The 11,126-nt window shown below is 44.0% G+C and overlaps 1 non-coding gene across 1 annotated transcript; it reads right to left on the bottom strand.

Annotated features, from left to right (window-relative positions):
- Nucleotides 1-7,567: 7,567 nt before the first annotated feature.
- Nucleotides 7,568-7,650, bottom strand: trnas-uga (transfer RNA serine (anticodon UGA)). The gene has a single exon. It is a non-coding gene; the product is annotated as a tRNA-Ser (tRNA).
- Nucleotides 7,651-11,126: the final 3,476 nt, after the last annotated feature.

Below are 11,126 nucleotides of genomic sequence, written 5' to 3'. Positions count from 1 at the left end.
CAACCAGTGGTTTCCTCTTCACACTTCCTGCGATTTCCAAATCATCCCCCAGCCTAATTCCACCCACGAACACCATGTCCTCGGACACTGATCCTAATGAGAAACAAGACACTGATATAAAGCTGTGATCAATGCAGTAAGCTTTATTTCTGAATACAGACCATTGTTCTGACAGCAGTAATACAGGGCAAAGGGTTACAGAACCTAAACATTCAAACACAGCCTGCTTCCCGTGAACAGAGGTTTCATCAGTGAGAACGTGGAGAGTTCGGGCTGGTGGGAATCAGTCACTGGATCTTTCAGTGCGTCAGTCTGCAACATCCAGACCCACCGAGGAAGGATAGTGGGACAGACAGATACGTCGGGCGAGCTGGAGCAGTAGCCAGAACTGGTGAACTATTGAACTCCCTCTACATTACCGTGACATTACCAATGTTAATCTGTCCACCATCCCGCTCCAGACAATTCCTGTTGCTGAATTTCTAAACTAGTAAAACGTACAGATGAAAAATCCTCAGGAGTGGATAAATTGTATCCACGTGTACTAATCCACGCAAGGGATAATTCCATCGAGAGTGCTGCGTACAGTTCTGGACCTCAAACCTCATGAATGATGTATTAGCTTTGGCGGGGGTTCAGCACAGATTCACCAGAATGATAAAGTGGCTAAAAGGTTTAAATTCAGGGGACAGGTGGCACAGACTAGCATTTTATTTCATTTAATATAGAAAATGAAGGCTGATATCAGTGGGGTGTTTAAGATGATACAGGGATACTATTTCATCTGGTGGGAGACCAGAACAAGGGGCATAACCTTAAAGTTAAAGCTATGCCGTTCAGGTGTGATGTCAATAAGCATTTCTTCACACAAAGGATAGTGGGAATCGGGAACTCTCTCCCCAAAAAGCTGTTGAGGCTGGAGCTTAACTGAAATGTTCAAGACTGAGAGCTTGTTACACACCACACACACACATCTGACCCCTCACCAAGGATTGTCTCAAATTCCACACATTCATTTTGTGCAAGTTGTTCAGATCAGTAGGTGTGCAAGGTCAGTATGTGAACGTCTGAGATACCCAGGACCCTGCTGAAGTTTGTTTCGAGTGCAAGCTGGGTCTCTTTTCTCTTGAAGATTGATCTATATGGGTGATCTAATAGATGTATTTAAAATTATGAAAGATTTTGATAGAGTGTTTACAGAGAAAATGCTTTCACATGTGGGGAAGAGCATCATTGGAGGACACCAATATAAGATAGTCATCAAGAAACCCAGAAATCAAATTGAGAATTCAGAAGCAACTTCTTTCAGGAAAGAGTGATGAGAATGTGGAACTCAAAAGCGTAGGAGTGGTTCAAGCGAATAGTATAGATATATTTAAGGAGAGGCTATAATAGCATATGAGGTAGAAAGGAATAGATGGCTATGCTGATAGATTTAAATCAAGAAAGACTCCTGAATATTCGAGTGGAACATAAACGCTGGTATGGTCAGAACAGCCAGAAAGGCAGTATACGCTATGCTGTCCTTTGTAAGCCTATTTAATTCAGTTATCTGCAGCATTATGCATTGGATTCAATGACAAGCTCTCTGAGTATTGGTAGGAGTGTCAGGGTCACTGTAAGAGCCTTCTGTTTCTGTGTAATAGTTTCTGAGTCTCTTTAGGTGCTCTCTGGTTCTGTGTTGCAGCTGCATGTTTCAGATTTTGAGCTGACTGTGTCTGTTTAAGTGTTGTCCGGGGTTGTGTAGGAGCGCCGGGGTTTGTGTTGCAGCTCCATGTGTCAGGTTTGAAGCTGACTGGGTCTGTGCAAGAGTTGTCTCTGTTTGTGCCGGAGAGTCGCGTCTGTGTTGGAGTGTGTCGGCCTGTGGCTGATCTCCCTCGGTCAGTGTGGTTCTGCATTGAGATGTTTTGATTCAGTACCGGTGCTATCTTGATCTTTAAATGAGGTGTCTGCATCTCCGAAGCGAGCTGTCTGGCTTGGTGAACGAGCAGTTTAGTCCTTTCTCGAAACAGTCTGCGCCAGTGTAAGAACAGCTTATATCTGTGTAACAGCTCTCTTGGATCTGGGTTGGTGATGCCTTGGCCAGGGAAGAGCTGTCTATGTCTATGTAGGAGGGACTTAATCTGTCTCTTGAACGGAGCTGTATGGGTTTGTGTAGGAAAGTTTGTGCCTGTGCTGTTAATCCCTGCTTCAGTGTAGCACCTGCCTGGTTCTTTACAGGAGCTGCCTACTTTCGCGAAGGAAATGTCAGTGTCTCTGTCGAAACTCTCTGGAAATGTGGTGGTGTTGTCTGCGGCTGATGAGGACATATTTGCTCCTGTGTCGGTGATGCTGGGTCTCTGAAAGGAACTGTCTGAGTCTGTGCACAAGCATTTTGATGCTGTGTATGCGCTTTGCCTGTCTGCACTGGAGTGTATGGATCTATGCAGCAATGTGTGACTCGCTGTAGGATCAGTACTCCTCTGTACGGGAGCTGCCTGATTCTGTTTAGCCGCTGTCTGGGTCGTTGCAGCAAAAGTCTGGATCTGTGAAAGTAGATTGTGGGACTGTGTCGGAAGATTGTGAATCTGTTAAGGTAGAGTCTGGGAATGTGAAAGAGCCGTCTGAATACGTGTTGCAGATGTCTGGCTCTGTGAAGGAATAGTCTGGGCTGTGAAAGTAAATAGAAATCTAAAAATCCACAGCGCTGAAGGAGGCCACTTCGGTCCATAGTATACATGCCAGCCGACAAAGAGCCACAAGGCCCTTTGATCAACAACACTGAAGGCTATATATGAACCTGTGAAGTATTACAATGGCGGAAAGATAAAGAACGCCCAGCCCAATAAGTCCGCCCCACACAAACTCGACACCCCTTGCACCGAAAGATTACACACACCACCCCAATCCGAGCCATGCGAACGCATGGGAGAAGCAAAAAACAGAAAAAAACCCAGGCTAATTATGGGGAAAAAATATCTGTTAAAATTCCTCACCATCTACGCGATCAAAATTAGTCCCAGAGATCAACTTCGTCGTATTGGAATCCCTGCAGTACTTACCATCGTATCTGCGCCAGAAAGCAAGAGGCTAACCAGCCTTATCCCACTTATCAGCTCTCGGTCCGTAACTCTGCTGGTTACAGCAAGGACATTGTACTTGACTGTATAAAACATTGGTTAGGCCGCAGCTGGAGCACTGTGTGCAGTTCTGGTCACCACATTTAAAAAAAAAGATGCGATTGCACTGGAAAGGGTACTGAGGAGATTGACAAAAAAAGTTGCCTGAACTGGAGAATTTTGGTGATGAGGAAAGATTGGAAATACTGAGTCTGTTTTCTTTGGACCAGAGGAGGCTGAGGGGAGACTATATTGAGGAGAATAACTTTATGAGGGCCCTAGATAGAGTTGGAAGGAAGGTCCTGTTTCTCTTTGCAGAGTGGTCAACAACCAGTGGGAATAGATTTAAACTAATTTCGGGTTGGACCAATTCCCCTCTCTCGGGCGCCTCCTATCAACAAGAGCAGGCATTGATGACGAGATCCAACACCGCCTCCAGTGCGCCAGTGCAGCCTTCGGCCGCCTGAGGGAAAGTGTGTTTAAAGATGAGTCCCTCAAAACTTTCACCAAGCTCATGGTCGACAAGGCTGTAGTAATACCCGCCCTCCTGTATGGCTCAGGGACGTGGACTATGTACAGTAAACACCTCAAGTCGCTGGAGAAATGCCACCAGCGATGTCTCTTCAAGATCCTTCAAATCCCCTGGCAGGACAGACGCACAAGTATTCGCGTCCTGGTCCAGGACATCATCCCCAGCATTGCACCACTTACCACATTTGATCAGCTCCGCTGGGCAGGCCATATGCCACACACGAGACTGCCAGAGCAAGTGCTCTTCTCGGAACACGTCCACGGCAAATGAGCCAAAGGCGGACAGAGGAAACGTTACAAAGACACCCTCAAAGCCTCCCTGATAAAGTGTGACATCCCCACTGTGACCTGGGAGTGATTGGCCACAGATCGCCCTAAGTGGAGGAAGTGCCTGCGGGAGTGTGCTGAGCTCCTCGAGTATCGTCGCCGAGAGCATGGAGAAATCAGGTGCAGGCAGCGGATGAAGCTGCGGCAAACCAGGCTCCCTGCCCATCCTTTCCCTCAAAGACGGTCTGTCTGACCTGTGACAGAGACTGTGGTTCCCGTATTGAACTGTACAGCCATCTAACAACACATGCTAAGAGTGGAAGCAAGTCTTCCTCGATTCCGAGGGACTGCATATGATGATGAATTAGGGGGAGGGTTAGACAAGCTGTGAGGATAAATGTCTTTACTCAGGGCGTCATGGTAGTCGGGAGCTCAATGCCTCAATGCGGCAGAATCCCTCACACATTTTAAAAATACTTGAATGCCACTTAAATTGCGGTAACCCATAGGACCGACTTAGAGCTGGGAAGTGGGAATGAGGCTGGAAAGCTCTTGATCGGCCTCCTCGGGCACTATTGGCTGATATGGCCTCCTTCCATGCTGTACATTTTTGAATTTCCTACACTACAAAGTGATCACATTTTAAAAGTAATTAATTTGCTCTGAACTGCTTTGAGAAGTGCTGAGGTGAAAGTCGCTATCGGAATGCTATCATTTTAATGTAAGATTGCCATAAGAAAATACATCGCATGAAGGCCGGTTGCCTCACTTGGTTAGCCTTGGTGTTACTAACGCCAAATTGGCATGTTGTAATTTCTCCCCATTCAAATAATATTCATTTTTACTGTTTTTTTTCCCCAAGATGGATGACCTCACATTTTCCGACATTGTATTCCATCTGCCAGACTTCAGCCCATTCGCTTAACCTTTCTAAATCTCTTTCCAGCCTCTGTGTCTTATACACAATCCGCTTTCACACTAATCTTTGTGTCATCTGCAAATTATGTTACACGACACTCTGTCCCCTCTTCCAGGTCATCGATGTATATTGTAAACAGTTGTGGTCCCAGCATCCATCCCTATGGCACACCACTAACCACCGATTTCCAACCCGAAAAGGACCCATTTATCCCGAATCTCTGCTTTCTGTTAGCCAGCCAATTTTCTATCCATGCTAATAGATTTCCTATGCCTCCGCGTACCTTTATCTTCTGCAGTAACCTTTTGTGTGGCACCTTATCAAAAGCCTTTTGGAAATCTATATACACCACATCCATCGGTACACCTCTATCCACCATGCTCGTTATATCCTCAAATAATTCCAGTAAATTATTGAAACATGCTTTCCCCTTCCTGAATCCATGTTGCGACTGCTTGATTGTACTATTCCTATCTAGATGTCCCGCTATTTCTTGCTTAATGATAGCTTCAAGCATTTTCCCCACTATAGATGTTAAACTAACCGGCCTATCATTGCCTGCCTTTTGTCTGCCCCCTTTTTTAAACAGAGGCGTTACCTTTGCTGCTTTTAATTCGCTGGTACCTACTCAGAGTCCTGAGAATGTTGGTAGATTATAATGAATGCATCTGCTAGAACGTCCGCCATCACTTTTAATAACCTGGGATGCATTTCATCAGGACCAGGGCGCTTGTCCAACTTGAGTCCTATTAACCTGTCCAGCACTACCCCCCTAGTGATAGTGATTATCTCAAGGTCCTTCCTTCCCACATTCCCGTGACCAGCAATTTTTGGCATGGTTTTTGTGTGTTCCACTGTGAAGACCGAAGCAAAATAATTGTTTGAGGTCTCAGCCAGTTCCACATTTCCCATTATTAAATCCCGCTTCTCATCTTCTAATGGACCAACATTTACTTTAGTCACTCTTTTCCGTTTTATATATCGGTAAAAGCTTTTACTAACTATTTTTATATTTTGTGCAAGTTTACCTTCGTAATCTATCTTTTCTTACTTTATTGCTTTCTTCTTCATTCTTTGCTGTCGTTTAAAATTTTCCCAATCTGCTAGTTTCCCACAAACCGTGGCCCTCTTATACGCATTGGTTTTTATTTTGATACTCTCCTTTCTTTCCTTGGTTATCCACGGCTGGTTATCACTTCTCTTACCGACCTTCTTTTTCACTGGAATATATATTTTGTTGAGCACGAAGAAAGAGCTCCATAAAAGTCCTCCACTGTTCCTCAATTGTGCCACCGTTTAGTCTGTGTTTGCAGTCTACTTCAGCCAACAATGCCCTCATCCCACTATCGTCACTTTTGGTTAAGCATAGTACGGTCGTTTGAGACACTACTTCCTCACCCTCAAACTGTATTACAAATTCAACCATACTGTGATCACTCATTCCGATAGGATCTTTTACTGGGAGATCGTTTATTATTCCTGTCTCATTACACAGGACCAGATCTAAGATAGCTTGCTCCCTTTTATGTTCTGTAACATATTGTTCAAAGAAACAATCCCGTGTGCATTCTATGAATTCCTCCACAAGGCTACCCAGTGCGATTTGATTTGACCAAGCGATATGTAGGTTAAAATCTCCCATGATAACTGCCATTTCTTTTTCACATGCCTCCATTATTCCCTTGGTTATTTTCCGCCCCACCGTGAAGCTATTATTTGGGGGCCTATAAACTACGCCCAGCAGTGACTTTTTCCCCTTACTATCTCGAATCTCCACCCACAATGATTCAACATTTTGTTCATTAGAGCCAATATCGTCTCTCACACCTGCCCTGATATCATCCCTTATTAACAGAGCTACCCCACCTGCTTTCCCTTCTTGTTTATCTCTCCGAATTGTCAGATACCGCTGTATGTTTAATTCCCTGTCCTATCCAACCTGCAACGTTTCTGTAATGGCCAACAAATCATACCCATTTATGATGATTTGTGCCGTCAAATCATTTATTATATTTCGAATGCTGCGTGCGGTTAGGTAGAGTGTTTTAATACCAGTTTTTAAACCAGGATTTTTAGTTTTGACCCCTCCTGCAGCCACTTTATATTCATACATATTGTCCCTTCCTATCACCTTGTCGTTTACACTTACCCCAGTGCTACTCTGCTCTGTTGCCTCCTGCCTTTTGCATTTTTTCTTGGGGTGCTGTGATCTGAGCTCTCACCCACTCGAACTAGCTCAGAGCCCTCTCCTGGGTTCCGAATACTCCTTGCATTGCGGCACCGAGATGTCATGCTTGCCTTTCAATTACACTTTGAACCATTAGAATTTTGCTGTACATTATTCTGCTGCAAACTGCAGGGGCCACGTCGCTTAATGGATAAGGCATCTACTTTGATGCAAACACTGATGTTATCAGAAAATTGCAACGTCAAACGCTGCTGTGGTCATTTTGGCAAAACTTGTTCATCTTTATAAAACCAAACCTCGTTCACACTCATTAACTAAAGGTGAGTTCCTCCCAAACAATGCACTGACCTTTATTAAAAGGCATTGTTTCATGCTGTGTATATTGCTCACTGATTTTTGCAGATAGTGTCCAATAAACCAACAATTAATACCGATAAATTATTAATGTTTCCAGTTCGAACAACAGCTTCGCGTCAATCAGTGTAATAAAGGGCAGTGGAGGGAATTGTGATCAGATTCCAATGAGAATCCCGTGAGTCGATAAAAAAAGAGCATCTGTCGAATCGCTGCGAGCAGGATTCGAACCTGCGCAGGGAAACCCCCATCGGATTTCAAGTCCAACGCCTTAACCACTCGGCCATCGCAGCTACACAGTAGGACTGCTTTAATAGTCGAATCGTCGGTGCAAGTTGTCAGAGAGACCGCCTGCATGCTTGCCCGATTGGATCTCCCAGACGATGTGAAAATTAAATCATAGAATCACAGAATCTCACAGCAAAGAAGGAAAATTTTCGGTCACAACTGAAATAATTTAGATTTCGGTAAAAACTGAACAGTCTGGGGAGCTTATTTCTCGAAAAACAAGTGAGATATATTTTTAACATTTTGAAGGTATTTGATCGAGTTGATGTGGAGAAAATGTTTGCTATTGTGCAGGAGTTCAGAACGGGAGGTCACCGACAAATTCAGTAGACAATTCAACAGCAACTTATTTACCAAAGAGTGGTTAGATGTGGATGATGCTACATGAGCAGTAGTTGAGGCGAATAGCACAGATTCATTTTAAAGGGAATTACCAGAGCACATGACTGAGAAAGCAATAGAACAATATGCTGATAGGATCAAGTGAAGTAGGGTAGTGTGCAGCATTAACTCTAGCAACACCAGTTAGGTACAATTGTCTCTTTCTGTGATGCAATCTCTATATAACGTTATGTCACACTCATTTTAAACAACAGCAAAAACTTATATATAATTAGCAGCTTGAAATTAACGAAACGTCCAAGGTGCTTCACAAGAGTATTATGCGAAACAAATTTGACACCGAGCCACTAAATACAAATTAGCGCAGGTGACTAAAAGATTGGTCAACCAGGTATGCTTGATAATGAGGAAGAAAGCTGTACATTGCAGGTAGATATCAAAGAACTGGTCATGGGTTTAATGGAATTCAACCCGGATAAGTGTTTGATAATGCATTTGGTGAGTGCTTATAGGGAAAGGGAATAAACATTAAATGTTAGGCCACTGATGAGTGTAGAGGTGCAAATGACCTTGGAGTGCATGTCCACAGAATCCTTGACGGTAGCAGGGCAGGTAGATAAGATGCTTGTGAATGATAGACAGAAAGGAAAAGGAGGCGGGGTGGCGTTGCTGGTTAAAGAGGAAATGAATGCAATGATGAGGAGGGACATTAGCTTGGATGATTTGGAAGCGGTATGGGGGGAGCTGCAGAATAGCAAATGGCAGAAAAAGCTACTGGTAATTGTGTACAGACCTCCAAACAGTAGTAGTGAGGTTGGGGACAGCATCCAACAAGAAATAAGGGATGTGTGCAATAAAAGTACAGCAGTTACCATTGGCGACTGTAATCTATATATTGATTTGGCTGACGAAAATGGTAGCAATGCGGTGGAGGACGATTTCCTGGAGTATATTAGGGATGGTTTTAAACAACAATATGTCGAGGAACCACCTAGAGAGCTGGCCATCGTGGACGAGGTGATGTGTAATGAGAAGGGACTAATTGGCAATCTTGTTGTGCGAGTCCCCTTGGGGAAGTGTGACCATAACATGGTAGAATTCTTTATAGGATGGAGGGTGACACAGTTAATTCAGAAACTAGGGACCTAAACTTTAGGAAAGGTAATTTCGATGGTATGAGGCGTGAATTGCCTAGTATAGACTGGCAAATGATACTTAAAGGGTTGACGGTGGATAGGCAGTGGAAAACATTTAAAGACCACATGGATGAACTTCAACAATTGTACATCCCTGTCAGGAGTAAAAATACAACGGGGAAGATGGTTCAACCGTGGCTAACAAGGGAAATTAAGGATAGTGTTAAATCCAAGGAAGAGTTATATAAATTGGCCAGAAAAATCAGGAAACCTGAGGACTGGGAGAAATGTAGAATTCAGCCAAGGAGGACTAAGGGTTTCGTTAAGAGGGGAAAAAAAGAATACGAGACGAAGTGTACCAGAAGCATAAAAAGTGACTGCAAAAGCTTTTATATATATGGGAAGAGAAAAAGATTAGTGAAGACAAACGTCGGTCCCTTGCAGTCGGGTTTCAGGTGAATTTATAATGGGGAACAAAGAAAAGGCAGACTAATTGAACAAATACTTTGGTTCTGCCTTCACGTAGGAAGACACAAATAAACTTCTGGATGTACTAGGGGACCGAGGGTCCAGTGCGAAGGAGGAACTGAAGGATATGCTGATTAGATGGGAAATTGTGTTGGGGAAATTGATGGGATTGAAGGCCGATAAATCCCCGGGGCCTGATTGCTGCATCCCAGAGTACTTAAGGAAGTGTCCCGAGAAATAGTGGATGCATTCGTGATCATTTTCCAACAGTCTATCGACTCTGGATCAGATCCCATGGACTGGAGGGTTGGTAATATAACACCACTTTTTTAAAAAGGAGGGAGAGAGAAAATGGGTAATTATAGATCGGTTAGCCTGACATCAGTCGTGGGGAATCAATTATTAAAGATGAAATCGCAGCACATTTGGAAAGCAGTGACAGGGTCGGTACAAGTCAGCATGGATTTATGAAGGGAAAATCAAGCTTGACGAATCTTCAAGAATTTTCTGAACATGTAACTTGCAGAGTGGACAAGGGAGAACCAATGGATGTGGTGTATTTGGACTTTCAAAAGGCTTTAGATAAGGTCCCACACAAAAGATTTGTGTGCAAAACCAAAGCACATGGTATTGGGGGTAATGTACTTAAGTGGATAGAAACAGAGAAACAAAGAAAATCGGTGCAGGAGTAGGCCATTAAGCCATTCGAGCCTGCACAGGCATTCAATCAGATCACGGCTGACCATTCCTTCAGTACCGCTGTCCTGCTATCTCTCCATACCCCTTGATCCACTTAACCGTAAGGGCCATATCTAACTCCCTCTTGAATATATCCAATAAACTGGCATCAACAACTCTCTGCGGCAGGGAATTCCACAGGTCAACAACTCTCTGAGTGAAGAAGTTTCTACTCATCTCAGTCGTAAATGGCCTGACCCTTATCCTAAGACTATCTCCCCTGGTTCTGGACTTCCCCAATATCGAGAACATTCTTCCCGCATCTAACCTGTCCAGTCCCGTCAAAATCTTATATGTTTCTATGAGATGCCCTCTCATCCTTCTAAACTCCAGTGAATAAAGGCCTAGTTGATCCAGTCTCTCCTCATATGACAGCTCAGCTATCCCTGGAATCAGTCTGGTGAACCTTCGCTGCACTCCCTCAATAGCAAGAACGTCCTTCCTCAGACTAGGAGACCGAAACTGAACACAATATTCCAGGTGAGGCCTCATTAAGCACTGTACAACTGCAGTAAGACCTCCCTGCTCCGATATTCAAATCCCCGAGCTACGAAGGCCAACATACCATTTGCCTTCTTTACCGCCTGCTGTACCTGCGTGCCCACTTTCAGTGACTGATGAACCATGACACCCAGGTCTCGCTGCACCTCCCCTTTTTCTAGTCTGCCACCATTCAGATAATATTCTGCCTTCGTGTTTTTGCCCCCAAAATGGATAACCTCACATTTATCCAGATTATACTGCATCTGCCATGTATTTGCCCACTCACCTAATCTGTCCACATCACCCTGCAGCCT

Source organism: Pristiophorus japonicus, chromosome 25 (assembly GCF_044704955.1).
Source record: "Pristiophorus japonicus isolate sPriJap1 chromosome 25, sPriJap1.hap1, whole genome shotgun sequence".
Classification (NCBI taxonomy): domain Eukaryota; kingdom Metazoa; phylum Chordata; class Chondrichthyes; family Pristiophoridae; genus Pristiophorus; species Pristiophorus japonicus.
Note: the sequence above shows the minus strand (reverse complement) of the source record. Positions and strands in the feature narration are given on the sequence as shown.